Source organism: Heterodontus francisci, chromosome 32, assembly GCF_036365525.1.
Source record: "Heterodontus francisci isolate sHetFra1 chromosome 32, sHetFra1.hap1, whole genome shotgun sequence".
NCBI classification, from domain to species: domain Eukaryota; kingdom Metazoa; phylum Chordata; class Chondrichthyes; order Heterodontiformes; family Heterodontidae; genus Heterodontus; species Heterodontus francisci.
Genome location: NC_090402.1, coordinates 25,647,877 through 25,674,848, shown reverse-complemented (window position 1 = coordinate 25,674,848; position 26,972 = coordinate 25,647,877). Strand labels below are relative to the sequence as shown.

Below are 26,972 nucleotides of genomic sequence, written 5' to 3'. Positions count from 1 at the left end.
AGTTCTTCCCTGGTCTCCATTGACTTCAATTTTAATAGAGCTCCTTGATGCCACACTTGGTATAATGCTGTCTTGATGTCAAGGGTAGTCACTCTCACCTCAGCTCTGAAGTTCAGCTCTTTTGTACATGTTTGAACGAAAGCTGTAACTAGATCTGGAGCCAAGTGGTCCTGGTGGAACCCAAGCTGAGTATTGGTAAACAGATTATTGGTAAGTAAGTGCCACTTAATGGCACCATTGACAACAGCTGTGCTGTAAACTTCTATAGTTTTGTGGGATGCTAAGTCAAGGCTGTCTGCATGACCCTGTAGTTCAGGTGGACATTAAATATTTCATGACACCATTCAAAAAAGAATAAGAAGTTCTTCATGTCTTGAACAACAGGCTTCCCTCAAAAACTCTGCCAAAAGCAGATTAACTGGCCAGTCATTTCACTGCAGTTTGTGAGACAATGTGATGTGCTAAATCTCCATTTTTTCTTACAATATGTGAAGTGCTTTGAGATGTTCTGAGAAACCTGAACAGGCAATATGTAAATTTAAGGGTTTTTTTGTTGCACATTGTTATGGGAATATGGGAGAAAATAAATCATATCGGAGCTGATGTATTGAAATAATTAACTACTAGTCGATCTCCTATGGCACAGTTGATGGGTGGTCTGGAGTGTGAAGCACCCTTGAGATGTTTCAAAGCTAAAATTGAACTGTGTATAGCCATGCCTGTTACTTTAAGTGCACTGCACAAGTCTTGTGAAAAAAGTGACTTAAGTAGGGAATTTGCAGTTGATGGTAAATGCTATGGTAAATAAGACGGCAATTGTAGCTGCTTGTAAATTTATGGCTCCAGGTCAGAAGAACCCAGCAGGAAATGGAAATCTTTTTATCCATCCCAAAGAACTGTGTACACATGTTTGAACTGCGATACTTTGAAATGGGGGGCAGGGGCAGGGGCCTGTGGTCCTTTGGCACCATGGCTACAACAACAACTTTGAAATGGTGGTGGGGTAATTTTCCCCTCCACCACTTGGATGCTAAATTGGTAAAGCTACTCACCTACCCTATTATAGAACCTGCTTAATGGCAATGAATGCCAGAAAATATGACAGGTTCTGCAATGGTAGAAGATTCCCCTCCACCATTTTATCATCCAAGCAGTGAAAGGTGAAAATGATGTCCTGTGATGGAATGCTTTGGATGCATGCCAGACTGTGATTTTTATAAGCAGTATACTTGAGGATTACTTGTGGCGTTGCTCATCGTAATTTGGGTGATATATTGGAGTTTTAAACTATGTAAATGCACAATGTCTGATTCCGCTGCTGAAGTAGAGTAGTATTTATGAATTTATGCTCTTTTAAAACCAAAGAGGAAATCAGTTGTAAGTAAATATGACCTGAAGTTTGTCAGAGTTTAATTGTTGTTTGTTCTGGAAACTTTGCCGATTGGAATGTGTTTTGTTAGTTTCAGTTTACAGCTGAGAAACACACAACATTTGAAGATGGGTTTGCTTATATTACACAGTATGAAGGCTGCATACTATCTTTAATTATATATATATATATGCGTATATTAGTTGTAAAAATATATAATTTGCCTGAATTACCCCTTCATTTCAAAGTAAGTGAAAATGACCAAAATACCTGGTGGAAGCAAGGTTAAAAATTTTTTAAACTATTGCCATTATATAATTTGAAATTTGTTGTCTAAAGCTTTGTCCATAGTTCATGCTAGTTGATATTGTAAACGTCTCCCTCTCCTCAGGGGCTGTCCCTCCCTTTCAAAGCTGCTGTCATCAAACTCGCACCTCTCAAAAAATCTACCCTTGACCCCTCTGAGCTTGGAAACTACCATTCCAGCTCCCATCTCCGTTTCCTCACCAAAGTCCTTGAATGTGTTGTCATCTTCAAAATTGTGTCCATCTTACCTGCAACTCCATGTTTGAACCGCTCCAAACAGGTTTCTGCCCCTGCCGCGACACTGAAATGGCCCTAATCAAAGTCACAAACAGCATAATATGTAACTAACTGTGATAAACTATCCTTCCTCACCCTTCTCAACCTTTCTGCCGCCTCATCCATGTCATCCTCCTCCAACAACTTTCCTCCATGGTTTAGCTGAGTGGGACTACACTTACCTGGTTCCATTCTTACGTATCCAGTCGTAGCCAGAGAATCTCCTGCAATGGCTTCTCTTCCCAACCCCACACCATTACCTCTGGAGACCACCAAGGATCTATTTCTTGCCCCCTCTATTTCTCATTTACATGCTGCCCCTTGGCAAAATCATCTGAGAACACGACGATGAAGCCAAGTTCTACATGTACTGTGATAACACTCAGCTATATCTCTCGAGCCTACCATTGCCTGTTGTCAGACTACTTGCCTTGCATCCAGTCCTGAATGAGCCACAACTTTTTCCAACATCTCAGGCTGAACTGGACTGTTTTCAACCTCAGTGACCAATTTGACCCTCAGCTGAGCTTCTGATCCCTTGTGCTCTCCATCGCTAAGACTGCCTACTTCCACCTCTATAACATTGTCCTCCTCTGCCCCGTCTCAGCCTATTGGCTATTGAAATCCTCATCCATACCTTTATTATTATCTGGACTCAACCATTAAAATGCTTTCCAGGTCAATCTCCCATCTTCCAGCCTCCAAAATGTGAACTCCTCTCATATCCTAACACACACAAATTCCTGTTCATCCATCACCAATGTGCTCACCGACCTACTTTGGATCCTGGTCCACCAAAGCCTTGAATTTAAAATTCTCATTCTCATGTTTAAATCCTCCATGTTCTCACCCCTCCCTATCTTTGTAACTTCCTCCAGCCCCACAACCCTCCACAAGGGTTCCTATGTTCCTCCGACTCAGGCCTCCTATAGATTCCCCCAAGCCATTCGCTCATGATTGGCAGTCATGCCTTCAGCCAAATAGGCCCTAAACTCTGAAATTCCCTTCCTAAACCTCTCTACCTCACCACCTCTGTCTCCTCCTTTACTACCCTCCTTAAAACCTACTTCTTTAACCAAGCTTTTACTCATCCATTCAACTGTATCCTTCGGTGGCTCAGTGCCAATTTTTGTCTAACAATGCTCCTATGAAGCACTGTGGGATGTTTCACATGCTAAAGGTGCTATATCAATGTCAGATTTTATTATGTCTCCTCTTTTCAATAAATGCATTAACAATCTAAAATAACAACTCCCTCTGAAAATAGTTATGAAGCAAGCCTCTCTTTAAACTGAAAAGATCAGAACACTGAGTGATTATGTACTCTTCATTCAGTTTCAGTTTTGCAATTCTGACATTTCTTGCCCACTTCTGGCATTCCGGTATACCTTCCTGAGTTTTATACTAGTTTCATTAGCTACTTTTCATGTTTTTATGCCCAATCTTTCCTCATTTACTCTTTCTTAATTTAGTCCCCCATATATTTTCAAAGGCTGCGATGACATAGGCAATGACATAACTTAATCAACCATTTGGTGGTGCTGAGCACTCGAACTCTGACCTCAGTGTGATGCAACAGAACAATTGTGGGCTTGATTCTAAGTCTGCTTAATTCTCAAACTGAGCCCAGTCTAGCTAGGAGGGAATGCAAAGGAGAATCATGCCTGTGTTGTATCTAATGCATCTTTGCAGTTGGCTACCATTGGCAGTCTCAGAGTAGGCTACATCTCTACCATCTCAGGATCAGCGGCCTAGGAGATGGGCTGGCTCAAGACCAAACAGACAAACTGCCATAAAAATGACATAATGTTGTTGAACTGAAAGATCCCTCCACAACCACAGGGTATGCTTGAGTGGTGTGGAAAATGTCCCTTTGATATCAGAAACAAGACAGTCAAAGTATACCCATAGGTAAAAAGTATTTAATTTGGGACTGGAATTCTGATTCTGTACTGTTGTAGCAATTACATCAGCCCACACTGCTCTAATTCTTGATAATTATATCTTCCTAATTACATTCTTTATATTAATTATAATTTATAATATGTTCTCATGTATTTACAGTTGTTCTACATGTCACAAATGTAACTGGATTGCCAAAAGTGGTGTGAAAGCAAGAAAATGTTTCCCATATCAGAATAAGGAAAACATTTTTTATGCAACAAGTTCTTATGATCTGGAAGGCACTGCCTGAATGGGTGCTGGAAGCAGACTCAATAATTACTTTCAAAAGGGAATTGGAGAAATACATGAAGGGTAAATGTTTACAGGGCTATGGGGAAAGAGTGGGGATTGTGATTAGTGGCATGGCTCTTTCAAAAAGCCAGCATGGGGACCTCATAGGCTGAATGGGCTCCTTCTGTGCCGCGTCATTTTAGCTCTTGTCTCCAATTTCTATAGTGCCCCTTAAAGGGCATCCACCAGCAGGAAATCTCACTTTTGCTGGAAGGGCCTGTTGACTCTTCCCCATGCGATGAACATCCTGCCAATGTGAGATTCTTCAGTCATGTTGCAGGTGAGCTGAAGAAATTCATTGGTCTGAGAGCTGGGATTGAAACTCATAAGGATTCGTTTGAAGAGGCAGGCATTTGCTGTCTGTGCGAGCAGGCTATTTAACACTAGCAGCCTCGTTTCGAAGTACTTCTCATGAAAATGCAATCAATCCTGCAGAAATACAAACTGGAACTGAATACTTCCTGAAACCTATCTATCAAAGTACTGCTAAGTCCTAGTTTATTTCTTGCATGTTGTACATAGTACTCTCACAGAGAACGGGCTCAAGAGAATTTCATTGTCGATTCAGCTGTTATATATTGTTTCCTGTTTCAATATTTATAACACAACAGTTTTATAAATGATAAAAGATCTTTGTGCCATTCTGTTAACCTCTTTAAAGAGTAGTACATCCACTTATCATTTATGAATGCATCTAGCTCCACTTCGACAGCTCCTGATTCAGACTAGCATTCATTCTGGGTAAATAAGGGTCCTTTGGATATGGAACAAGTAATTAAAATTCCTCGACAGCCGAGTTGGTGATAAATACAAGAAGCATTCCTGCTGAGGTTTGACTTTCAGTACAGAAGTTTCTCGAGAGGAATACAATTTGAGAAGAATAATAGAGCCATTCATTCGTTGCTGGGCTGGATTTCTGGTCGCCTGCATTTCTCAATAATATCACTGATACTATTCAGGAGTGTTGTGAACATGCCTGTAGATGTTACATTTTCAAAAGTAATTTAAATATTCTTTAAGGAACAGATTAGTGTGACACTGTTTAAGTGCAGACATTATGCTTTTTATTTTCTCTCAACGTAATAAGGATTTGAAGTCACAGAAAAACTGCTTCATGATAACGCAAGAGAGTATTCGATAAATTAAGGCAACAGAAAGGCTGTTAGATGACAGTGAGCAGCTCGGAGAAACTTCTTTACCCTGTGATTGGTGAGAATGTGGAATTTTCTGTCACAGGGAGTAATTGAGGCAAATAGCATCAATACATTGAAGGGGAAGCTAGATAAGTACACAAGGGAGAAAGGAATAGTAGGTTATGCTGATATGGTGAGATAAAGTAAAGTGGGAGAATGCTTGTGTGGAGCATAAACACAGGCATAGACTTTCTGGGCCAAATAACCTGTTTTGTGCTGTACATTCTATGTAATTCAATTGTCTACAAGCACCATTTGAAGGCTTAACAAAGTGTCTTTTACAGCATTTCTCTGCATTAATCAACACAAGCAAGCATAGTACTATTAGGATGCCTTCACATTACCTCATGAGATTCAAATGACATTTAAATACAAAATAAACAAGATGATTATTGTGAAACCAATGTGCAGAAATGTGAACTGCAGCAGATAATTTGTATGCTATGGGAACATTTAGCCATAGTTGACAGTTAATTGCTGAAAATATTAATGTCATTATTTCAAAATGTAAATTGGTAATGAAAGACCAGTTGCTTTTAAAAACATACCCTGCTTATGCAGGTGCAGCTCAAGCACAAAGCAATGCACACAATGAGAAAATACATGTAATGGTACAAATCACCAGAGAACTGCCCACAATGGAAAATAACCTTAAGTGTATTCCATTTCAATCAGGGTGAGATTGAATTTAATCTGTAAAACAAAGATACTGATCAGGTGATGACTGGTTTGCCTCCAATAAATGTAACAATGTAATTTTTTTTTAAAAGAAGAATTTTTTTTGTAAGTTAGCTAAGCACCTTATCTGCAGATATATTTTATTTTTGGTGAATCTTTGAGGTGAAGATAGTGAGTGATTGACTTTATCACTTTTGGCACACATTGTCAGTCATGAATCTAAGATAAGTTGCAGCTCAGTCAGAAGAACAGCAAAGTTTTTCCTATTTAATCGCATAAAATGTACCTTAAAGAAAGAAGGAACTTACATTTATATAGCACCTTGGACATGCCAAAGCATTTTACAGCCAATGAAGTACTTTTGAAGTGTAGTCACAGCTGCAACATAGGAAATGTGATAGCCAGTTCCCACAAATAGCAGTGTGATAATGACCAAATAATTTGTTCTTTCATGATATTGGTTGAGGGATAAATGGTGGCCAGGGCATTAGGGAGAACCCCCCTGCTCTTCTTCACAATTGTGCCATGCAATCCTATACATTCACCTGAAAGGGCAGGCAGAGCCTCAGTTTAACATTTCATCTGAAAGTCAGCACCTCTGACAGTACAGCATTCTCTCAGTCCATCACTGGACTCCCAGCTTCATTTTTGTCTCTGAAGTGGGACTTGAATCCATCACCTTCAGATTAAGAGATGAGAATGCTACCAACTGAACCACAGCTGACACCTGAAGCTCAAAGTATTTCCAATTGAATTGGTGAGAATGATTCCTCTCCCAATACCAGTGGTCTTTCTAGTGTTATGGCCAGGTGAGGAGGGGGTCTCAGGCTCCCCTTTCCCTTCCTCTTGTTTGACCACAACAGGGTTTATTCCTTTATAAAAACAATGGTTGTGCTTACCACTTCAGTGAGTGTTTTATCTTGTTCCTCTAATGTGAATGCAAAAGAACCAATCGGACAGGTTTTCTTGAGTTTAAACAAGAAAAAGGTAAGTTTATTATACTTAACACTTTGACCCAATTTAAAAAGACTAAAAAATATGCTATACGTTCACGCACACATTCACACGAGAATCACAGACACGCACAAATAAATTACAGAGGGAAACAGATTTGGTGGTTGGATTAAAGTCCAGGATAAATGGAACTTAAATACAGTCTGTAAATCCAGTAGTCCTCGTGTTCTGACCACGGCGGGAGCAATGCACTGTCAATTCAGTCCCATCACTCCACAGGTCGCAGCATATTATTAAGGTTTCACACTCAATTGGAAGACAGCCAAATTAAACACTCTAATAATCCCACAATGACGCAGACCAAACCAGGTATCTTTAGACAACAAATTAAACTATTTATTAAAAAAACTAAATCTTAAACACTATTAAGATAAACCTATGTCTAAAGACATTATAACTTCTTATTTTAACCAAGCTCCCGCATTCTCCCATATACACTCAAAAATCAATGATTAACCGGTTTTAAAAAGTGGAGTTTTTTAAAATTAGCTGTCTCTTAAGAATAAATAAAATAAGTAAGTTTTTGTAGGTTGATGGATTTGGATTTGATGAAAATAGTCCTTCAGAAGTTAGGCATTCAACTCTTCGGCTGCAGCAAGCATTAAACAGTTCTTTGAATGATGAGCACAGCAATCCGAACGGTTTCTTGAATAGAAGGCTTTTCTTCTATACTCAGGATTAACTTGGCTTGTAGCTCCTTGTAGAATTTTTGCTGAGAGGAAATAGATAGCTTTCTTTCTCTTCAGTTGACCTTGCTGGAAGTCTCTCAAAACTAACTGGTTTCAGCCAGTTTCTGCCAGATCCACACACAGTCAAGTGGACACATTGCACCATGTGACCTCTCTCTCCTGGTGTTGCCCAGGGTAACAAAATTGCAGCGGCTGCACACTGTGTCTTAGGAATTCCAGAATCTTCTATCCTTTAAAGGTGCACTGTTTTTAACAAAGTCTTAAAGGCGCACACACTGTTTTTAATCCGAGGAGAAAAATAATTACAGGTCCGTAACACTTGGCTGAAGCTGTATTCTTGAAGTCCTTGCTGGTCAAAGTGCACTTAGGTTGGCTTGCTTTGCTCAGAGTTTTCCTGAGGGCAGAATTGGTAGTTGATTCTCTTCCCCTGGTTGCTGGCTGTAGCGGTCTGCAGGCTTGGAGGGTCCCCAGTCACAGCTGGCTCATTCCTTGATATTTTCTGGGGTGAGAGAGACACACACACATGAGAGCAGCTGCTTGCTTCATTGCTGTATACTCAGTTACTGCCTGTCTGTATGATAGAACTTCCAGTTTCTTCAGAGATGAGCCATTAGTCACATGGTTCTACCAATCCCCTTTGTTTTTATTGAGGTCCAAAGTCTAAAATCTAAAACTCCTCTTCATTGGGGTTCCAGTGTGCATCTCCCAGAGGGAGATCTGTACTTAGGAATGCATCAGGATGACTTTGAATGGCTCGCAAGTGAGGATCATCTACTAAGTTTGCCAAAAAATTGTTCTGGCTGGGTCTCTTATTAGACTCTTTGGGCTGGATTTTATAGGGGCCTCAACATCAGGATCTGTGGTGGGGTGGGGGGGTGTGGGCATGAAGATTGCCTCGAATGAGGCCCGCCATGGCAGGCCTCATGGCAGCCCCCCCGTCACTTGGCGACGAGACCAGGATTTGAATATTCAAATAACTTGGCCGGGATTTCACGTTGGGTGGACGGAAGCCGGCCACCGATGTAAAAGTTGGTGGCGAACCTGCTTCCGCCTCGCCTGGGGATCTGACCCGCATTTTATGGGTGCCCGGGCTTTAATTGTTCCGAGGTGGGACTTCCACGCGCTTGGAGGAGGAAGTCTCGTCTCATTGAGCTTCTGGCCAATCAGTGGACCGGCAGCTCTTAGTCCCAGCAGCGCCACTGGGAGCGGTGGTTACTGCTGGGACTGCAGCCTAGCTAACCACAGAGGAAAACATGGAGCCAGGATTCCAGGTAAGTTTTGGTTGCCTAGCCGGGTGTAATTGGTCGGGCCCCGGTCAGGCAAGGGTGGCCTTTTGGGTGCCGATAAGCAGGACAACACCACCCACCCCCCCCCCCCCCCCACCCCACACAGCTTTTCCAAGACGGCTTTTCACGGCTCAAGGATGCCCGCTTGCCATACGTAATATCCGCGAGGAGGCGGCGAAGGCCCTTAAGTGGCCGTTAAGTGACCACTCAAGGGCCTTGATTGACCTGGGGCAGGCGGGCGGTTTTTTGCCTCCCCTGCCCTATGTAATGGGGGGCAGAGGCGGGAGCAAGTCGGGAAACCCTCCCACAGCCTCCTGCTCCATTTTACACCACCCTCCCCATCACCATCTGGCTCGTTGGGGTGGCGTAAAATTCCGGCCATTAACTCACCTGCATTAATGATGTTCCTGTCGCCTCCTGAAGTGCTGCCACTATCTTCATCCTGGTGGCCGGCACTGCCATGCCATAGAATCCCCATCCGGGGAAACGAGGTGCAACACCTGTGGGGAGGTGGGAGGAGGTAAGTTTCTGAGTATGGGGGCGGTGGGGAGCAGGATCAAACTCTTTGGATTGGTGGGGGGCGGGTGATGGTGGGAAGGTTAAAGTTATTAAAGGTCGGGAGGAAAGATTGCGATCTGAATCAAATTATTTTGGGGGGTGGGGAATGGGCTTTTAATGACTTGATTATGTCTTGGGGGTGTAGGTGAAGGGAGTTTAGATGTTATGTAATGTGGAAAGAAAATTTTAACACTTCGTTCCCTTTAAAAAATAAAACAACTTCTAAGGGCTTGAAGCCCTTTAGAAATGGCACCGGCGCTTGCACAGTGGCACTGGACGCTGTTGCCGGGAATGGCTTGCCTGCGCCCTCCATGTCATTGGGGTGGGGGGGGGGTGTTGTTCGTACCGGCTGTGTTACTGAGCCACTGTGTGTATGATTGCTGGGCTCCGCGGAGTAAAAGCCATGTGTGTGGGCTGCCATCTTTTACGGTCGCCGCCTTAACTCAGTGGCAGCAACATAAAATTCAGCCCTTTGTCTCCAGTCCAATTTCCTGATGTTTCAAATGTAAATTGCAGTGGCCTTCTTGGCTGCTAGTTTTTTAAAAAAAAAGTTTACTTGTAGGATTTTTCCTATTAAAAGTCTAAGTTTCCAACCAATGAAATTCATATATTCCATTTGGCATATAGGGCTTTCCTGACACTAGTGAGATTCTCCATTTACCCACTGGGGACAATTTTATACTGTAGACCTGTATCAGTAAAAATTGGGTATGGAATGGCAAAATTCATTTTAGGCAGTAACCCTATGTCCGGCAGATAGGAAATTGCTGTGCTATTTCTGGACTAGAGGCAAACACTCCATCAAAGAGCCAGTGTACAAGCATCTGTGCCATTCATGACCATATCTCTAGAAATTATGGATGAGTAAGTTTCAGAGAAGAAATTGATCTATTATTTCTTAAGACAGGAAATAAGACCAGAGCTCGTCTAATGCTTTCTATTTTGAAGAATTTTCCACGTGGAACCAGAAGGAAACTCTTTTGTTCCTCTAACGTAGACTTCATTGATTTTACTGCCAGAGAGTTTTAATGTTCTACCTTTCATCTATTTTTCAAAAGGCCAAGAGACCATCAGAGTATTAAAAGTTTTAGTGCATCTTCTCCAATTAAAGTCATAACATTGTTACAAATATCTCCAAGATGTGCTTATGTTATTTTTAGGTGAGTACCGTCAACCAGTCCTTTGTGATCTGTCTGAAAACTGCTCTTTTCCATTCTGAACCATGGAGGCTAGCAAAGATAGTTTCATAAACTGACAAAGCACCAAGAGGTTTAATTTCCTCTGTGCCCTATTTTTGGTACACTGGTCAATGCCTGCATGTAAATTCCTCCCTATACTGTGTTGTTATGTTGATCAATTGTTCAGCTTTACCAACTAGGTACAGGCAGATATAAGTGTGTCACTTAGGCATACAATGTCTCTCGAGAAGTGAGATTTAAGCCAACTAGTCCAGGTACAATTACCAGAATGGAAGATGAACTTTCCCTGCAGCAAAGGGTCCAGGAGGATTGGAAAGCACCTCTACAGATGGAGGTTCATCACTCTGGCATCTCAGAAGGCCATCCTCACAGAGGAATGTAAGGGAATCTCATATGGATATGGCCATATACATTTTGGAAACAACAATGTGCTGAATTTCTGTGTCATAACTGTTACTTATTTGGCAATTAACCCTATTTACTAATTATCTGCACATTTAATGTTTAAGTGATGCTAACTATGATTTCAAGGCTAATAAACAATTGTTAATTTATTATTTTGTTGTCTGACTTCTTCTTTGCTAATTGACAAGAAAGCATTTACTCATTTACTCAGTAGCTTGTTTAGATCCTGATGGGAGGTTGGCTGTGTAAATGCCCACATAAGCCAAACATGTTGATGGAGTACAGTTTAGTAAACCCAATGAAGATGTCATTAACTCCTAGGCATAGATTGGGTGGTGTACATTAAACGGTTCCTTGATGAGGTGTTAAACTGAAGGTTTAAGGATTCATCTGGTGCCCTTAATGAGTGTTGTTTTCAGATCCCAGTGTTTTACAAGAAATAACATAATATATTTGGGGTTCAGAAGAAATAAGAGACGTTCAAAAGTTCAGCGATCATAGTAGAGTAATAAACTTGTACTGTATTTGAGGATTTTAAAATTATACATAGGTCTATACCCAAATGTTCACCATTTACAATACCCAGCAGAAGTGTGAACTGAAATGCCTACAAGGCTCACAATGAGAACATTGAAAATAGTTTACATCACTCAGTTGGTTTGATGGGTTTCCTGAAAACATCACTGGCATCATTAAAAATAATCTTTCTCCAAAATTAATAACATTGAACATCAAGCAAAGCTGAGCTCATAGGGTTACCAAATCTTCTGAAGCCCAAAATAGTAGGTCATTCTGGTCCTACAATTTCTGTTATTTCAAGACAAGGAAATAACCAACAAACAAAAAGGCTAGGGTGGTAAACGAATGGAGTGCACGCTACAGAAACAGCTGGTAACTCTATCAGTGGAAATGTACATCAGGTGGGGTTTCGAGAACTTGGGGTGATCTTCTCCACTAGCTTACTGCCCAAGTGGTGAAGATGAAAATTACCCCCAGTAAAAATTGCCCACTCTCCTATCTGTCTCTTGTATATCCCACTAGATCCAATTTGTTCTCTGACTCTCAAGGACAACAATATACGCTTAGAATTTCCAAAATGATCTGCCAACCATTAGTCTGAAAGAAGGGTAATTCTCAGGTTCAGCGCCTGGGTGGTAATCTGATGGAGGAGATAACACACCCCGCGTAGGACCTGCCCAATTTGCATCAATGTGTGAATGTGAAAATTACGCCCGCATGTCTTATAATACTCTGGATGCTTCTGAGTGACATAGGGTGTTGCTTTTTAAGTACTTATCTTGCCTCAATAGGTGTACCAAGGTCTTTGGCAGTATATCAAAAGCAGGTAAGGAGGAAAACAATATGCAGCTGAAACAAAGGAACAGGAGTAGGCCTTTTAGCCTCCCGAGCCTAATGTGCCATTCTGTAAGATCATGACAGATCTGTGACCTAATTCCATAAAGTCCCCTCTACATCTTCACTAAGAAACTCGGAGTGGAAAGAATAATCTCTGGGTGAGGAGCAGTTCTTTCAGCCTTGTTTGTTTCCATGAAATTTATTTCCTTGAGCTTCCTAATAGTCTGGGGCCCAGTTTATATCAGGGCACACTTATCAGAGCTTATCTCAGAGGTATTTCTCAACACTCACCGCTGAAGTTGAATGTTTCCCTCTACCATTCCAATAAAAATCATGGAATAGGAACAATCTTCATTTCTTTTTCATTGCCTTCAGGGGAAAATCAAGTTACATCAGAGTGGAAATCATTAAACTAGCAGCCTTTCCAATGAGATGCTTTAGCCAGTACAATATCCTTAAGGAGACTGACACTAAGGTGTCATTTAATCTTATACTGCCAAAGTTATTTTATTAAGGCTGAAACAATGTTGTGACTTAACTGGAGGTCATTTCTTCATCTTACTAGCAACGAAACATGTGAAGAACAAAGAAAAATTATTGTTAGAAGGTCTTCTGTTTTGTGAACCATGTTTAGTGATCTGACTCTATTGAGATAGATATGAGTCAAGAAACTCAACTTGACTAAGATATCACAAGCACAATATGGCAATGATATTATTGTTAGGTACGGGTATCAAGGGATATGGAGCAAAGACAGGTAAATGGAGTTAGGATGCAGATTAACCATGATCTAATTGATTGGCAGAACAGGCTGGAGGGGCTGAATGGTCTACTCTTGTTCCTATGTGCTGTTTCTTTAACTACATTTTTAAAAAGTATTCCGTCACTGTAATATTAACAGCAATTATTTTTAAAATAATTTTTTTCCCTCCAATTTTCTTCCTTTTTCTGTCAGCTGTGTCTCAGTTGATAGCTCTCTCAGTTCTGAATCAGAAGGTTCTGGGTTCAAGTCCCACTCCAGGACTTCAGCACAAAAATCAAGGCTGACACTCCAGTGCAGTACTGAGGGAGTGCTGCACTGTCAGAGATGCTATCTTTCAGATGAGACGTTAAGCTGCGGCTCTATCTTCCCTCTCAGGTGGACGTAAAAGTACCCATGACACTATTTTGAAGAAGAGTAGGGGATTTCACCCCTGTGTCCAGGCCAATATTTACCCCTTAATCAACATCACAAAAATAGATTATCTGGTCATTATCACATAGGTGATGTGGGAGCTGGCTGTGTGCAAATTGGCTGCTGCGTTACCAACATTACAACACCGACTACACTTCAAAAGTATTTCATTGGCTGTAAAGTGCTTTGAAAATGCAAGTCTTTCTTTCTTCTCCTGTTTCAAAAACACTGACCCAATCCGGATTACAGCCCTAAGGGTATCAAAAGCTCTCTGCTACTTCGCCCAAATGACTATTTCTCATGTGTGAACATGTTATTGAACTGTTGGGAGAACACAGCCAAGTCTGATGCTGTCCCCACCTAAGCATCCATACATAGGCACCTTTACTAGTACAATGATCCACAACCAGAGCCAATGATGCTAGTTCAGTTCAGAGATACAGCACTGAAACAGGCCCTTCGGCCCACGGAGTCTGTGCCGACCATCAACCACCCATTTATACTAATCCTACACTAATCCCATATTCCTACCACATCCCACCTGTCCCTATATTTCCCTAGCACCTACCTACACTATGGGCAATTGCTAATGGCCAATTTACCTATCAACCTGCAAGTCTTTGGCATGTGGGAGGACACCGGAGCACCCGGAGGAAACCCACGCAGACACAGGGAGAACTTGCAAACTCCACACAGGCAGTACCCAGAATTGAACCCGGGTCGCTGGAGCTGTGAGGCTGCGGTGCTAACCACTGCGCCACTGTGCAACCAAATTGCCACCTGCCTGAAATCAGCTAAAACAGTCACTGTTTTCCTTGAAGAATTTTTTTGGCAGAGGAAGAATTAAGCTGAGTACTGTTACAAAATGCCTAATAGTGGGTAAAGGCACTGCTTGGGTCTAGTACTACACCATACTGATCAGAAGGTCTCCACATTTGATCTTCTAGACTAAGTTAGCTGATCTCAGTCAGGGCAGTAATCAGAAGGCAACATTATCCTTCAATGCCCTTGACCGAAGAGGAAAAACGTGCCTCATGCTGTCTTGTTTCCCTTTACCCTTCAACCGCTGTTAATTCTCTAGCCCAAATCCACCCAAAACCTGTACACTGTCTGATCAGGAAACACTAAAAAACTTGTTTGATATACAACCCCTGTCTCACCTATGGCCCTAAACCTCTCATTACATTTTCCAGTTAAGAAGACAATCCCTTCCAAGTTTTGTATTATTTGTACTGCTGTCACTGTTTTAAAGTATAAGATTAAGATCAGGAAGTGAGGAGATAGGGTTCTTTAGAGGTGACCTGTGACATGGAGGACATCAGAATACGAAATGATTGTTGAGAAGCTGTAAAATGGTTTTGCTTTCCAATACATATTGCACTAATTACTTGTTCATCCTAACCGTAAAGACCACAGACTGAAGACATTTATGGTGTTTTTTACCCTGCTGTTCTAATTTGTGAAACTTAGAAACTTCAACCTCTGAAAAATAGGACAGATTCACCAGCTACATAAATATTAAGCTTTGAATAGTATACCGGTTAGTGTTTAATCAATCCTTTCACAGTTAGGTGGGCATTATAGAACTATCCGTATTTCTTTTTCTTTTAACTTTCCCTTCAGTAGGCATGCTTTGTGCATTTGAGATATTCAAAGCTGCTTAAGCTTTTATCATTTTTATGACTGCAATCGGACATAATTTCCATTTCTGTGCCAAACATTGTCAGGAGATTTGTTGCTGCCTAGCTTTTTTCTGGGTGCAATTCTTCAGCCGGATGGGCTTCAACATGTTTTACCTTCTCAGCTTAATGCTGCTGGAGGGGAGGAATTTTAATGCGAAATATGTAATGGGGCTTTTCACCAGTTTTTCATACCTTACACTTGCCTGAGTAAGTGGATCGTGGACTTCATAAATAGACGCATTTAGTACAAAAGCTGGGAAGTTATGCTGAACCTTTATAAAGCTCTGGTTAGACCCCAACTGGAGTATTACATCCAGTTCTGGACCCCACACTTCAGGAGGGTCCTTGAGAGGGTGCAGAGGAGATTTACCAGAATGGTTCCAGGGATGGAGGATTTTAGTTACAAGGTTAGGTTGGAAAAGCTCGGGTTGTTCTGCTTAGAACAAAGGAGACTGAGGGGAGATTTGATAGAGGTGTACAAGATTATGACAGGTTTAGATAAGTTAGACAAGAAAAACTGTTCCCATTACTAATGGTACAAGGACTAGGGAACACAGATTGAAGGTATTGTGCAAGAGATGCAGGTGGAATATGAAGAAGTACTTTTTTATGCAGCGGGTATTAAAGACCTGGAACTCGCTGCCCACAAGGGTGGTGGAAGCAGAGACAATCAATGACTTCAAAAGGAAATTGGATGGTCACTTGAAGAAAATAAACTTGTAGGGCTATGGGGATTGATTGGGGGAGTGGGACTGACTGGATAGCTCCCTGGAGAGCTGGCAGGGACTTGATGGGCAGAATACATCCTTTTGTGATGTAAACAACTCTATGATTCTAACTGCATCAGAGACAGGAACATGGTGGTAAAATAAACACATGCCTAATCATGTCATCTAAACAAAGCAGCTATCCTAATTTCGACAGAGAAATACCATAGAATCATAGAATCTTAAAGCACTAACATAGGCCATTCAGCTCACTGTGCCTCTGTCAATACTTTGAAAGAGCTCGTAAATTAGTCGCACACCGCTGGCCAAGACAACAGATGAACACTTTGATTTTCTTCAAATACAACCATCCCCATGAACATTTCAATTACTTAATTAAGTATCTCATCTAAAGGACAGCCCCCACAGGCAATGTTTCTTGCACTACAACACTGAATACAGTTCAAAAGTACTTAATTGGCTGTAAAGCGCTTTGGAACGTCCTGAGTTCATAAACAGCGCTATAAAAATGCAAGTCTATCTTTGACACTCCCCATGGTGGGGCTTGAACCCATGATGGCTCGATCCAGAAATTTAAATGTTACTAATTTAGCCAAGCTGACACATGGGAGATGTACTTTGAACTTTAGTATTGGCATGTAAAAGTTCATGGTTCTCATAGCTTCTGTCATGTACAACTGAAGCTCCTTACTAAAAATTCAGTAGGCCAACTTCCAGAATCAAACAGAGGGGTCTTCAAATAGCAGACTGCATGAGTTGTAAAATTGCTTAAGGAAAGCTGATGGAAGAAATGTCCTGAGATTAGTGATTTCCTCTAATAGAGAAAAGAAAAAAAATGCTTTTCTCAACCTCAGGACATCCCAAAGCACTTCACAGCTAATAAGGTTTTGAAGTGTAGTTACTGTTGTATTGTGGGGAAGTGTAGTCACTGTTGTAATGTAGACAGATACAGAATTATGCACAGTTATTTTAACTTTGCAGTGTTGTAGTTAATCCTGTTTCAAGTAACTGAACATCAGATCATGTGATACAACTTGAAACTATAGTACCCTACAATTTGAACTTTTATCTACAATGCTCCACTCTCTAGAAAAGTAATAATCATGGTCCAAATCCCTTTAATTACTGCAATTTAGTAACATACACTTCAGCTTGCTGTATTGACTTACTTTATAGCTGTCAATCAAGTGTTTAGGCATGTGTAAGCTGACAAAGAGGAATCTCTCCAGAATGCTTCAGTTTATGGAAATATGTTTCAGAATCTGCAGTTATAAAATGCTGCAGCCTCAGAATAGCTTCATTCACCTTTCGCAATATTCCCGGGGCTTTCCAGTATATACGTTATGTGCTTTCTCAACTGTCTTTGATTGTTTGCTCTTGCGGGGTCACGGCTAAACTCGAGCAGGTCCAAACTGGCTGCTTGGTTTAACCTGAAGTTAATGGAAATTCCTGAAATTCTTGCCCCAAAGAGCTTAAAAGTGAATTTTGCAGCAATACTTCTTCAGGGGATGTGAACCCCATTTGACAATCTAATTACAGTGTTGGAAAGTAATTGTTAGTATTCTCTTAGTACAACATAATACATAATAACATCCAGTTCTACAACGCCAACAGCAATATAGCAGCAGAACTAACTTTTCTAGTCATCTTCCTCCTGCTCCATTTTGTACCATATTTTCTTCCCCTCTCCTTTAGGTTTGTTTTACGATGTGCTATGTCTGACAGAGAGGGCAGACAGATGACATATTTCCAGGCCTATATTCATACCTTTTTTTAACTAGCCACTAAAGAGGATGCATTGCTGTGATTGTAAGCATATTTTTGGATGTATTGATGTAGTCGTGCACATACTGGCTGGAACAATTCTTCCTTCTAAGAGGTACGTGGAAGTGATGTGAGTTGTCTTTTCCCCTCTTCATATGGTATCACGCCTCAATGCCTCCCTGATGATGGAAGACTGCAAAAAAGAACCAAAATTATCCCTCTTCTTACAAAATAACATTAAAGCTCTAGCATGCTACACCAAGATGCCTCTATGTGTAAAGTGTACCACCTGATAGGTCAGAATGTCGGTGCACTGTGTGTAGTTGGTGGTATTTCTGAGGCATAAAAACCAGGGAGGTTCTGGTTTGATTCCCAATCAATGCTATGGTTTGTTTATGGAGGAGGGAGAGGGGGCGATGGGGCATTACAATTGGGCCCTGTTTTAGAGGAGAAAATAAGCCAGGATGCCTGCTCTGGATGACTTGCCAGTTTGGCTACTTAACAATAGTCACTGCATTCAAAATCAACTCATGGTTTGAAGTGATTTGACAAGTTTCATCATGATAAGATCACAAATAAATGCACATATAATTATAAATTACCCAGTATCCCTTTCTGGAAAGCATGTTTATGAGGATGTAAGAGGAGTGCAGGGTCTGGTTTGGCTGGTTGTCCCTTTTGTTGTGCAGCCAGACCACAAACACTGTCTTAAGTTCACACATGTAGATTGCCACTTCAGTGAGGTACCAAAGGATGGTCAGTGCCTATGGAACCATGTGGCAGTTTGAGTCAGGTAGTGCCTTCAGAAGAGAAGAAAAAGTTTGAGAAAAACAGTTTATAGCTTGTTAACAATATGAAATCCACTCAAGCAACAAATGAAATCCAGCCATGTAGTCATGAAGTGTCAGGTTACATAACCTGTAAAAGGTTTCAGCCTGACTTTTTATTTAAAGAACACCATTGACTCTAATGCATGTTTAGGTATATATCAGCCTGATCTCAAGCAAACCTGGCTTATTTAATTGAATTGGATGTGTAAAATAGCAGATTATTCTGTTAAGAAATCTGAACCCAAACGGACAGAAAACATGGAGCTCAGCCAAGTTCCTACTTGCATTGTTGACTTCACGGCACTTTCAGTGGTTGAGCCATACTATTGAGTGTAATAGGCTGGGATCAGCTCAGATTGAATCGAACCAAGAATCTGCAGCAAAACTGGATTATACATCCCCTTCCTCCGTGATAAATGTGTATGATATACATATAGTGGAAGATAATGTTTATCAGTCAATATGTGCATGGTTAAATTTCTCTTTAAATGTGTTAAATTGGTAGACGTGTAGGTATGGAGAATATCTAGAGATCTCTAATATTACATAACATCACTGTCATTAAGATCTGCTTGCCAACAACCCTTTGATTTTCATTTGTATCTGCTTGTTTCTAAAAGCATGCCAGCAATGTCAATTTTTTGAAAATCTCCCAAGTTCTACAAAGCCACATTTGATTGTCTGTTCAAAACTGTGCTGGAAGTTGCTGTCAAAACTTTCTGTATTAGTTTGCAGATGGTTCAATGGAGCAGCTTGGGCTGAGAGTCAGAGAAGCACGTCTCACACATCTGGGCCCTGAAAGCTGAGAAACTCTGTAACTGTGCTTATGACAGATTGAAAGGAACTGTACATTCCAGTGAAATTCAGAAGCATTCTGGGACCGAGGGAAAGAGAATGGCAAAAGAGAGAGTTCATAATCGTTGCAGTCACAAAACTGGTCAATCTGGCTTCAATTAAAAAAACACAAACCAGCCGATCACGTGATTCGAACAAAAAGAGAAAAGCTTCAGCATTCTTGAGCAATACAAAGTTTCATTTATCAGCTCTTTGACTGGAGGATGCATGCTCCCCCCACAAAACACGCACCCCCTCCAAACTCCTGAAAGCCCACCTCTTTCCTCAGTATGGCAAACATCTGGTTCCAAAAAGGCTGCCTTTTCAGTTTACTTTCTGCCGTTCTCGTGCAGTGTTTGCCTAAGGCCAAAAGGCCAGGATTAAGGAAAAGGGAAGGTTTCAATCATTTTTCACGCAAAGTCAATCTCCCCTCCCCTTCAAAAAAAAAGTCTAACGTTCCTTTTGGGAGGCCTGCGTGGCATGTAAGTTGAAACAGGCTTAGAAAGAGAGTGGATTTTCATGGAGCGCAAACACAAGTTGCTTACCAAGGACGGATCCTTCCAGAATGCTTTAGTTTGTTTAATCGATTTTCCATAATCTGCAGTGCAGTTTCTCTGCCAATTCACAAGCTACAGGTCCTGGTATGTTTGCTGTTTTCTTCCTGGTGTTTCTCATTGCCTTTTATAATTAACTAGAGTGTATCATGTGCTTTAACCTGCAACTAGCTTTGCATAAGATCTTTTACTGCTAACCTTAGTTAGTGTAATGTCTCCTCTTAACTACTTATATTATATATATATATATATATATGTATATATAGATACATAAAAATGTTAAAATTCCATGATGAGCAACGTGCCTCTTTTATCACTGTGAGCCTAGAATTGAAGTGCTTCTGGTCTGATGTAAATAAATCACTGCAGTTTCCTTCTGCCATTGAGCCACAAGCAAGGAAGTTTTAAATGTTAGAAACAACCCTCTTTCTGTGGCATTTTTCAAAGTAACTTTGCAAAAAGTATGCTGCGAATTTTGGGTTTGGATCATTATACGCTTTGTTTATTAGTGACAATATATAAGGGCAATTTATTTTGCACTGTTGCTTGTATGTGTTCTCTAATTTTCTCCTCTTCCCTAAAACCCACTTCTTCTTCCCCTTTCCTTCCCCTTCTTTCGTAAAGGTGGTGACTTATACTTGGAGTATAGTTACATGGGCTCAGTGGCTCATCCAAGTAATCACTCTTTGCGTGTAAGCTGTGGCTCAGTTAATTGCATTCTCATCTCTTAGTCAGAAAGTTGAGAGCTCAAGTCCCATTCCAGAGATTTGAGAGCAAAAATCTAGGCTGATGCTCTAGTGCAGTACTGAGGCAGTGCTGCAATGTTGGAGGTGTTGTCTTTCAGATAACATTTTAAACTGAAGCCCCGTCTGTTCTCTTGGGTGGACTTAAAAGATTTCAGAACACATTTCAAAGACGAGCAGGGAAGTTATCGCTGGCTTTCTGGTCACTGTTTATCCCTCAATTAACATTACAAAAAAACAGATTATTTGGACATTATCACATTTGTGCGAGCTTGCTGTGTGCAAACTGGCTGCTGCTTTACCTACATTACAACAATGCCTAAACTTCAAAATACTTCACTGTAAAGTGCTTTTGGGCATCAAGCCGATTGCAATGCCTCCAAGATTTTGTATCTATTCAGCTTCCTTAACATGGTACTGGGAATGAATATTCTGTTGGGGTATAAACCTATATCATACTTAACAAAGTGCGCTTTTTTAAAATTTGGAAAAGCTCATGAGATCAGAGACTGATAGTTTTATGAATTGAATGTGAAATAAAAGCATTTGATGAGCAACTGCATTTAAAGTCAGAGGGGAAAAACAAACAGCAAAATACTTTGGAAAGCTGAATCTGTAGCAGGTTCAGATGATGGACAGATAGAGTCATAGACTTCTTTTAAAGCAAAGTCTTGAGGGACACAAAGATATCAATTTAGTGTTAAATATCCGAGTGAAAATATTTATTTCTCCAGAAAGTATCTCCAACTATATTATGGATAACTGAATTTTTTGGTTTTGGGTCTTAAAAAGATGGATCATTATTTTACCTATCCAGATATTTTGTAAGAGTCTTGTTCTAAACCAGAGATCTACTTTGCATGGAGTGTCAGTTGTCATAGGAACTACCTGGAGTATAGTCTGATTCTTTCTTTCCCTCAAGGACACTCTCTTTCTCGTGCACAACTTCACTGTCCCTGCAAAGCTCCAGCTCCAGGGAAATTTAATTGATTAATGTGTCTTTTATACTGGCATCAAATAAAGAACGTAGGTTAAATGAAAAATTGAGCCGAACATTTTAAATCATAAACAAATGGAATTGAGCCTATTTGTTTTGTACAAGCACCCAAGCAAAATTTACTTGTACACTGATGTCCACCATGAGTACGCTCACAAAATGTGTGATAATGCAATCAGAACAATGTTTATTGTCTATCCGCACCCAAGCTCACTGGAAAGCTCTCCACTTTAAGGGGTATTCTGCCACCCTTGTTGCTAAAAGCTGTTTAGTTTGTGATGAGTTGTAGGATATCAAGATTCAATAGTAGATCTGTGCACAGCTCCAATAGGAACCATCAGTTGTCACAGGTCTAGCCAATCACATGGCATCAATACTGTTCTATAATGAAGGAACCCCAGGTGGAACCTGATGTTCTGATTTGAACTGATTTTATTTTACAATGAGGACCATTGTACTAGTATGATCAGAAAAATTATTTCTCATTGTATGTCAAAAATTCTAACACTATTGGTAGTGACTGAAACAGATAATACTATCTGTGTTCCCAGTTCACTGGACCTTGACATTTTCATGTTACATTTTATGCTATATCACTGGAACACACATCACAACACATGAAATGGTTGACTCACAGAGATCAGACTGTGTTATATGAGTAGCCCATTTATTTCTGACGACAGATATACCAGAATTGTAATGTGAGATAGTGGCAAAATAAATTAAATTGTCCTTTTATTTTCTTATTTTGTGGAGTTTTCTTGTTCTTAAATGTCATTTAAATGCTCCATTCCAGCACTTGAATGGATAATCTGGATGACACATCAGTGCAGTCCAGAACAATCACTTCATTGATATAGATACCAATCCTTTGATGAATGTTTAAAAATTCATTCACAAGATGTTGGTGTCACCAGCAAAGCCATCATTTATTGGCCATCCCTAATTATCCTTGAGAAGGTGGTGGTGAGCTGCCTTCTCGAACTCCTGCAGTCTGTATGGTGAAGGTGCTTCCACAGTGCTGTTAGATAAAGAGTTCCAGGATTTTGACTCAGCGTTGATAAAGGAATGGTGATAAATTTCCAAATCAGGATGATGTGTGACTTGGAGGGAAACTTGGAGGTGGTGGTGTGTCTATACATCTGCTGTCTTTATTCTTCTACGTGGTAGCAATCGCGTGTTTGGGAGTTCCTGTTGAAGAAGCCTGGGTGAGTTGCTGCAGTGTATTTTGTACATGGTACACACTGCAGCCATGACGCGCCAGTGGTAGAGGGAGTGAATGTTTAAGGAGATGTTAAACTAAGCTCCTAGGTATGAATTGGGTGGATATCAAAGACTCTGTGGCAGTACTTGGAGAAGAGTAGGGAGGTCTCCTTGTGAGCTGGTCAACATTCCCCCCTCATTTATAAAGTTTAAGGTGTATTTATGTGGAAAAAAAGGCTAAAAACGGTTCCAAAGGCTGTTTTTTCAATTAATCATGTGCCAAACATGTGAAAAATGAACTGATCATATCATAGATATAACTAGGTTAATCTCTGCTCTAGAAAAAGTGTCGGTACTGAAAGAGCTTCTGCTTGAGTAGTAAAGTCATTAATAGCCCCAGCTCATTCAAAGAGCCAGCACAGGTACAATGAGCCGAATGGCTTCCTTCTGTGTTGTAAGATTCTATATTTCTAACCTGATTGCACCCACCTGTCTGTAGCATAGTAAAGGTGAATAGATTTGTGTTGTCAAACTTGCACTGTATGTCTTTTAAACTTCATCAAGTGTACAAAGGTAAAGAAAATAATAAAATAAATCAATTATGGCTGTCCACAAGTGTTTGAACTACAATATTAAATGGATGTATGCAGGTGCATGGGTTTAACATGATAAATGTTGCATTTGATTACAGGAACTAATGAATAAAGTTTAATAATTCATAAGTAATCAAACGAAAATGACAAATGAATGATTAAATGGTTAATGATTTTAAATAGCCACTCTAAAAGTCATGGAAACAAATGAAGGAAAGCATTTCCTCTCTCTCTCCCCTGGATTGCTCCTCTTTTTAGGGCCAAAATCTCACAGAACAAACTAAAATCTGACTGTTTGCCATTGCCTGTAACAAATAGTTGCTGAGCGCAGCATAAGACTAGAGGAAAGGGTAAATATAATAGGTCCCAATAATTAATCAACTAAAAATTAATTCGACCCAACAATAAGTCAATGACAGAAAAATTAATCATAACTACTGCACCCCTATTATTCACTAGTAACTACATACCAGGTTTGCTTCAGTACATTCTTATGAAAATTCAACCTAATATATTTGGCTCTGTGTGCAATGCATTGAAGTGCTATTCATAAGAGGAACTAGATAGGCAAACTCATGCTGTGGCTGTTACACTTACAATCCAATGCTCTGTAACAACTCACACACTTTCCTGCCTTTACCGGAAATGATCTGTCCACTTTCACTTCATGTATAATTACTTCTGCTTTCAGCAGAGACACATTACAACTAATGCAACTTCTTGCACCCTATTGTCTATTTTAACCTCTACTCTTCTGAAATCATGCAGGATTTATTTAGGCCCTGTACCTAGCCCTGATTTTTAGCTGGGCATCAAGCTGAGCGGCGCCTGCAAACAGCTGCAATCCTTCCCTTCCAGTTGTATGGTGATCTTGAATCTCATCAACAGAACTTGCCCAAGTGATCGCTTTAGGCTTATACATTCATTATTTTGTCGTAAACACAATCCAGGTGTGACTTGTCACCTATTGTTTAATGATCTTCTCATCTGTGGAAAAACAGCCCAGTGTTATGAGTATTTCAGTAAAGTGTATTGAGTGCATGAACATTTTCATCTGCAGTGTGAAAAACACCCAGCAGTATAATTCCAGATTTTGCCCTTCCAAACTTAGAGGTGTCTCAACAGAGCATTTTGAAATTGGTTAACATGAGGGTGAAGTGATTGGTTGTATAGGTCTAGAACTGCTGATGGTAGTGTGGTAACAATTTGACATGATGGATTAAGAATGCCATTAATGTATATTGGCTATAGTACAAGATTTTCAACACCTAAATGAACCCAATCACAGCATTGGAGTCTTCAACATCTTCTATAGTAGGAAACTAGATAAACAGTTGAGGGGGAAAGGAATAGAAGGTTATGATGATAGGATTAGGTGAAGAGGGTTGGGAGCAGGAGCGTGTGCAGCATAAACACCAGCAGGGACCAGTTGGGATGAATGGCCTGTTTCTGTGTTGTACCACCCAAATCTCCGGAATGGTTCCCACAGATTGAAGGTGGCAAATGTAACCCCACTATTTAAGGAAGGAGGGAGAGAGAAAACAGGGAACTACAGACGTGTTAGTCTAACTCAGTTGAAGGGAAAATGCTAGAATCTATAATAAAGGATGTGATAACAGGACACTTAGCAAATATGGTAGGGTTGGCAGAGTCAACATGGATTTATGAAAGGGAAATCATGTTTGATTAACGTGTTGGAGTTTTTTGAGGATGTAACTAGCAGAATAGATAAGGGGGAACTGGTGGATGTGGTATATTTAGATTTTCAGAAAGCTTTTGATAAGGTCCCACACAAGAGGTTAGTAAACAAAATTAGAGCACATGGGATTGGGGGAATATACTGGCATGGATTGAGAACTGGTTAATGGACAGAAAACAGAGAGTAGGAACAAATGGGTCATTTTTGGATTGGCCAACTGTGACTAGTGAGGTACTGCAAGGATTGATACTGGGGGGTCACAGCTTTTCACAATCTATATCAATGATTTGGATGTGGGGATTAAATGTAATATTTCCAAGTTTGCAGATGACACTAAACTAGGTGGAAGTGTGAGTTGTGAGGAGGATGCAAAGCTGCTTCACGGGGATTTCGAGAGGCTAAGCGAGTGGGCAAAGATTTGGCAGATGGAATACAATGTGGAGAAATGTGAGGTTATCCTCTTTGGTAGGAAAAACAGAAATATGGAGTATTTCTTAAATGGTGAGAAGCTGGGAACTGTTGAATTTCAAAGGGATTTGGATGTCCTTGTTCATGAGTCAATGAAAGCTAACATGCAGATACAGCAAGCAATTAAGAAGGCAATGGTATGTTGGCCTTCATTACAAGAGGAATTGGGTCTAGGAGTAAAGGTGTCTTACTGCAATTATATAGAGCCTTGGTGAGACTGCACCTGGAGTATTGTGTGTCGTTTTAATCTCCTTACCTAAGGCAAGATATATTTGCCATAGAGGGAGTGCAATGAAGGTTCACCAAACTAATTCCTGGGATGGAGGGATTGTCCTGTGAGGAAAGATTAAATGGACTGGGCCTTTATTCTCTGGAGTTTAGAAGAATGAGAGGTAATCTCATTCAAACATACAAAATTCTTACAGGCGCGACAGGATTGATGCAGGAAGGATGTTTCCCCTGACTGGGGAGTCCAGAACCAGGGGACACAGTCTCAGAATAAGGGGCAGGCCATTTAGGACTGAAATGAGGAGACATTTCTTCACTCAGAGGGTGGTCAATCTTTGAAATTCTCTGCCCCACACAGCTCTGGAGGCTCAGCCATTGAGTATGTTCAAGCCTAAGATCGATAGATTTCTATATATTGTCATGTTAGGCCCCCACCTGCCAAGAACGAGAAACATTAATTTTGTCATGAACATTGATTCTAAGCTGTTACTGGAGTTAAGAACGGACTTGTTAAACAGATCAGCCAAGGTTGGAAAAGATATTTGCATATTAACAAACAGTGTTTGGAAGGACAAAGCAGCCATTCCCTAACATTCAACCCACAATGGACTTTTGATCACCAGACATTGAAGGTGGGGAGCTCACTTCCCAAGTTAGATTTAGATTTTTTTTAGATTTAGAGATACAGCACTGAAACAGGCCCTTCGGCCCACCGAGTCTGTGCCGACCATCAACCACCCATTTATACTAATCCTACACTAATCCCATGTTCCTACCACATCCCCACCTATCCCTATACTTTCTTACCACCTACCTATACTAGGGACAATTTATAATGGCCAATTTACCTATCAACCTGCAAGTCTTTGGCATGTGGGAGGAAACCGGAGCACCCGGAGGAAACCCACACA

At 40.6% G+C, this 26,972-nt stretch overlaps 1 protein-coding gene across 2 annotated transcripts in view; it reads left to right on the top strand.

The window, feature by feature from the left end:
• LOC137347708 (serine/threonine-protein kinase Nek6-like) overlaps nucleotides 1–26,972 on the top strand; it is a 275,855-nt gene that overhangs the window by 16,612 nt on the left and 232,271 nt on the right. The window contains exon 1 of one of the 2 annotated variants that reach the window (XM_068012510.1): nucleotides 19,877–20,217. The exons of the other annotated variant lie outside the window; for it this stretch is intronic. The gene's annotated coding sequence lies outside the window, so the exon portion shown is untranslated. Of the gene's footprint in view, nucleotides 1–19,876; nucleotides 20,218–26,972 lie in introns of those variants that run through there. 2 annotated transcript variants of the gene reach the window in all.